Raw genomic sequence first — 5824 nt, 5'->3', positions numbered from 1 at the left:
CAATGAGGGATCTGAGCTGTGTCTGCCACCTACACCATAGCTCATGGCAACGCTGGATCCCTGACCCACTGATTGAGGCCAAGGATAGAACCCGCATCCTTATAGATACTAGTCAAATTCATTTCCACAGCACCACAACAGGAACTCCTACCAGAGAGGATTTTTAAATCTTTATATATTTATTGGCTGCAGAGGGCAGAGGCTTGGTGTGGGTTGTTGAACCCTGGGCCACAGTGATGAAAGTGCTGAGTCCTAACCAAGAGACCACCAGGGAACTCCCCTTGACTTTTTTTTTTTTTTTTGCTTTTTAGGGCTGAGCCTGCAGCATATGGAAGTTCCCTGGTTAAGGGTCATATGGGAGCTACAGCTGCCAGCCTACCCACAGCCACACCAACGCAGAATCTAAGCAGTGTCTGTGACCTACACCAGAGCTCCTGACAATACCAGATCCTTAACCTACTGAGCGAGGCCAGGGATAGAACCAGCATCCTCATGGTTACCAGTTGGGTTCATTACCACTGAACCACAAGGGGAACTCCTTGACTTGATCCTCGGTCACTCTTGATACACAGGGGCTCATCATTGCTGCTATTCATTTCAATATTTGCTAGTATTTACCGCCGCGGAGAGCCATACTCTGTGAGGCGTTGTAAAGATGAATGTTTGCATTCTCTGGTGATTTGTGTGCATACCGGAATTTGAGGTGCGTGGAAACAGAGAATTCTTTACCTCTTTCGTTCATTTATTATCTTCTCCCATTCATCCAATCTTTCTAACTCTTGGGTAGGCCTTTACTTGAGGTACGCATGCGCATTCCTGGGATCCGCCCCAAGCTCGGTATAGCAGCCCCACCTTCCGACAACGACCATTGGTCGGTTCAGTCAGCAAGCCCCTGATTGGTGGCCGCGGACCAGGCCTCACCGCCCATCAAAGTTGGCGGGAAAGTGGTGCCTGGGCAGAACTGTGTCAGCTGTGGTGACCATGGACTGGTTTTTTTCGCAGCGGCCTGGCGAAGGTCAGGCTGAGGCAGTTGCTACCGCTCCAGGTACACGTGGAGAAGCTGCAGGGCAATGCGGAGGGCAGTCCGCGGGCCGCTGGAGCTAGCGGCGGTTGGGATGCCGGTCATGGCGGTGGCAGCAGGAGGCGAGGCTGCAGCTGCTGGACCTGAGCGGGGCTTTCTTGTGCGCGGCCTGTGGCATGCGCCACCTGACTGGCCCTGCCTCGTCCCAGGTAGGTCACTCGCCTTTATATTGTTAAGTCACGGGTTGCATCTTTATACATTGTTTCTTTCAAAATAGAGTTTGTTTTGTGGCTCAGCTATAACTAACCCTACCAGTATCTATGAGGATCCCTGGCCTCACTCAGTGGGTTAAGTATCTGGCCTTGCCGTGAGCTGTGGTGTAGGTAGCAGATGCGGCTTGGATCTGGCGTTGCTGTGGCTGTGGCTTAGGCTGGCAGCTACAGCTTCGTTTGGACTCCTAACCTGGGAACTTCCATATGCCACGGATACAGCCTGAAAAGAAAGGAAAACAAAACAAAACAAATAAAATAGTTTTCTGATTACTGTTTCGTGCATTTACCTTTTAAATAATAGAGATAAAAAGAGGAGTTGTGAACCAAAATTATAACATCGGCTTTTACCTTATGTAAGTAGTTACTTTTACTGGTGTTTATTTCTTCTTGTGGCTTCTTTTTACTGTCCAGTGTCCTTTTATCCAGCCCAAAGTACTTCTTTTAGCGTTTGTTTTAAGGGCAAGGCTATTGGGAGTGAATTCTCTCAGCTGCTGTTCTTCTGGAAATGTCTTTTTTTTTTTTTTTTTTTTTTTTTTTCAGGGATGAACCAGCAGCATATAGAAGCTCCCAGCCTAGGGGTTGAATCAGAGCTGCAGCTGCTGGCCTATAGCAATGCCAGATCCCAGCCATATCTGTGAGCTATACTGCAGCTGGTGGCAACACTGGATCCTTTAACCCACTGAGCGAGGTCAGGCTTAAAACCCACATCCTCATGGCTGGTAGTCAGGTTCTTAACCCGCTGAACCATGATGAGAACTCGCCCATAGCTCTTTTAAAGGCACATTCTGGTGTCAAAGTTTGAGCCTATGGTCTTTTTTTTTCCCCCTCCATAAGAGCAGTTAGAGAATCTGGATAACATACATAAAAATAATCTGTTTGGGGAGTTTCTGCTGAGGTGCAGCAGGTTAAGAATCCAACTGCAGCAGCTCAGGTTGCTGGGGAGGGGCCGGTTCCATCCCTAGCCTGCCGCAGTGGGTTAAAGGATAAAACCTGTGTTAAAAAAAAAAAAAAGTATTGCAGCTGTGTAGGGCACAGCTATGGCTCAGAATCAATCCCAGGCCCCAGAACTTCCATATGCCATGAATGCGGCCATAAAAATATTTTAAAATAATAATGATAAAAATCATCTGTTTGGATGCACTGGGAGAGCCAGCAAGACTGGGAGAACTTATAGAGCTAAGATGCGGAGTGGGGTTCAGTGGTTTGCAACTGCCTTCCCCACAGGGGTCAACCAGTAAGTTCTGCACAGAATGACTCCCAGGCGGAGGAGGCAAACAGAGCTTTCAACATATTGATGAAGGTGGAGGGACCAAAAATGGAGTTTAGGTCCACTGACTGGGGCAGGGGGTGGGGCCTGGGGAAGCCTGGAGGCATGTGGTAGAGTGAGCAGAACCCAGACAGAAACAGACCAGTCCTCACAGGGGGTGATGCCCAGTGTCAGATCATCTCAATCCCGAGGGGAATTAAAGAGGTCTGGAAGGGCTGGTGGCTGCAGTCTTGCTGCCTAAAAGAAGCAAAAGAAGATTCTCTGGAGATGGAGGATTACATTTTCCAGGGCCTCACATCATCTCTAATTGTTTTGTTTTTGTCCATCCTCCCCCCCCCAACGGCCGCCCCAGCATGCAGAATTTCCCAGGCCAGGAGATGGAACCTGAGCCACGGCATACCTCGAGCCACAGCAGTGACAGCACCAAAGTCCTTAACAGCTAGGCCACCAGGGACCGCCATCTCTCATTTTTTATCTGCGATATTTGGTGTTCAGCCAGATTGCAAGAGGTCAAGATGGTGATTAAAAGCATGAGCCAGGGCGTCCCTTGTGAGGGACGGTTGTGGCTGTGTGTTCCATTCCCTGCTTTGCTCGGTGGGTTAACGATCTGGCGTTACCACAGAGCTGCTGAGTGGGTCACAGATGCAGCTCGGATCCAGTAAGGCTGTGACTGTGGCGTAGGCCGGCAGGTGCAGCTCTGATTCAACCCCTCGCCGGGGAACTTCCATTTGTCCCGGGGGGGGGGGCGGGAACCCAAAAAAGAAAACAAAAACAAAAACAACAACAACAAAAACCCAATTTAGGTGTTCGAATGAGCTGGAGATGGCCAAGTTGCAGGTGTCCAAGTCACCCATTTAAGATGAGTTAGAATGAAAGTGACAGTCGAGGTTCTAATCACTTACTGTGATAAGAGAAAGAGGCTGAGAAAGCACTGCGTTTCCCCTGCTCTGGCTTCCCCAGGGATGGTGTGTGTGTCAGGGGGAGAGTCAGCTGGAATAGCACGGTGCTGGCTCATCTCACAGCTAAGGGAATCCTAAACAGGTCTGTGCCTTTTATGGGATTTGAAGTCTGGGAGAGGGAAGAGAGAAGGACAGAGGTAGAAAAGGATGAGAACTGAGCCGGAGTGGAGACGTGTGTTCAAGATTTCCTCCACTTCCTGAGCCCCTGCCTTGTCTCAAGGGTGTCACTCCTCTTGATATTGTTAGTGTCGTGGGTTGCATCTTTATACATGGTGTTTCTTTTAAAATAGATTTATGATTACTGCTTTGTTTAAACACTTAGGGAAGTTAAAAAAAAGTCCAACTTAAGTCCATAGAAACTAGAAGGGAGGAAAATATTGGTCCATAGTAAATATAAAAGCAGACATTAATGGAATAGAAAAAAACCACATTAGAAAGAATCGACAAAACTGAATATAGTTGATGGGCAAGATGAATAAAGTTGATAAACTTCTGGGAGTTCCCATTATGGCACAGCAGTTAACAAACCCAAACTCGAGTAATATCCATAAGGACTCGGGTTTGATCCCTGGCCTCACTTAGTGGGTTAAGGATCTGGTGTTGCCCTGAGCTGTGGTGTAGGTTACAGATGTAGCTCTGATCTGGTGTTGCTGTAGCTGTGGGGTAGGTGTGCAGCTGCAGTTCTGATTCGACCCCTAGCCTGGGAACTTCCATATGCCGTGGGTGCACCCCTAAATAGACCAAAAAAAAAAAAAAAAAAAAAGATAAACTTCTGGAAAGATTGAGTAAAGAAAGAGAAAGAAAGCACAGATAACCAATATTAGGAGTAATAAAAGGATTATCCTACATTCATACATAATGTGTCTTACAGTGATTAAAATAAGAAGATTAAAAAACCTTTTAATATACTTGAAAATTTAAATAAATAGAGAAATTTCTAGAGAAACACAACTTGCTAAAATGGATACAAAGAGTAGAAAATGTGAATATTCTTACAAGTATTTTAAAAATTGTCTCTGTAATTACAAACTGTTCCCATAGAACACTACAAGTTTAAAAAGATAAGTGGGAGTTCCCATTATGGATCAGTGAGAATGAACCCGACTAGTGGATGCAGGTTCAATCTCTGGTCTTGTTCAGTGGATTAAGGATCTGTCACTGCTGTCAGCTGTGGTGTAGCTCGCAAACATGGTTCAGATCCAGAATTGCTGTGACTGCGCTGTAGGCCACCAGCTGCAGCTCCGATTCGACCCCTAGCCTGGGAAGTTCCACATACCGCATCTGGGGCCCTAAAATAAAAAAAAGAAAAAAGGAAAAGGGATGTTGGCTTGCCCCTTCTCTGTTGTGCATGGCGAAAGAAGGATTTAAAATTGGGTGATGCAGTGGCGTTCCCGCTGCGGAGTTCCCTTCGTGGAGCAAGGGAAATAAATCTGACTGGTATCCATGATGACGCAGGTTCAATCCCTGGCCTTGCTCAGTGGCTTAAGGATCCGGCATTGCTATGACCTGTGGTGTAGGTCACAGATGTGGCTTGAATCTGTCATTGCTGTGGCTGTGGCGTAGGCCAGTGGCTACAGCTACAATTCGACCCCTAGCTTGGGAACCTCCATATGCCATGGGTGCAGCCCTAAAAAAGACAAAAAAAAAAAAAGATATAAAAATGGGTGATGTTGAGAAGAACAAGATTTTTGTTCAGAAGTGTGCCCAGTGCCATACTGTGGAAAAGGGAGGCAAGCAGAAAACTGGGCCAAACCTCCATGGTCTGTTTGGGTGGAACACAGGTCAGACTGTTGGATTCTCTTCCGTAGATGTCAACAAGAACAAAGGCATCACCTGGGGAGAGGAGACGCTGAGGGAGTACTTGGAGGATCGCAAGAAGTACATCCCTGGAACAAAAATGATCTTTGTCAGCATTAAGAAGAAGGGAGAAAAGGGAGACTTGATAGCTTATCTCAAAAAAGCTGCTAGTGAATAGTAGTTGGCCACCACTTTATTTATTACAAAACTGAAATGTCTTATGACTGCTATTATTATTATTTAGGGCCACACCTGTGGCATATGGAAGTTCCCAGGCTAGGGGTCAAATCAGAGCTGCAGCTACCAGCCTACACTGCAGCCACAGTGACTCCAGATCTAAGCTTCATCTGCAACCTACACCACAACTCATGGCAATGCCGGAGCCTTAACCCATTGAGTGAGGCCAGGGATCGAACCTGGATCCTCATGGTTCCTAGTCAGGTTCTTAACCCACTGAGCCACAATGGGAACTCCCTGTCTCCTGATTTTTATATGTGTACCATATTTA

At 46.9% G+C, this 5824-nt stretch overlaps 1 pseudogene; it reads left to right on the top strand.

Annotated features, from left to right (window-relative positions):
* Positions 1–5179: 5179 nt before the first annotated feature.
* Positions 5180–5494, top strand: LOC100519295 (cytochrome c pseudogene; annotated as a pseudogene).
* The last annotated feature ends 330 nt before the right edge of the window (positions 5495–5824 follow it).

Source organism: Sus scrofa, chromosome 2, assembly GCF_054392235.1.
Source record: "Sus scrofa isolate SSC_HxYL_T2T_F1_AM1 chromosome 2, Sscrofa_HxYL_maternal_Yorkshire_Landrace_v2.0, whole genome shotgun sequence".
In the NCBI taxonomy this organism is placed as follows: Eukaryota; Metazoa; Chordata; class Mammalia; order Artiodactyla; family Suidae; genus Sus; species Sus scrofa.
The sequence above is the reverse complement of the archived record's forward strand: the minus strand, read 5'-3'. Positions and strand labels throughout refer to the sequence as shown.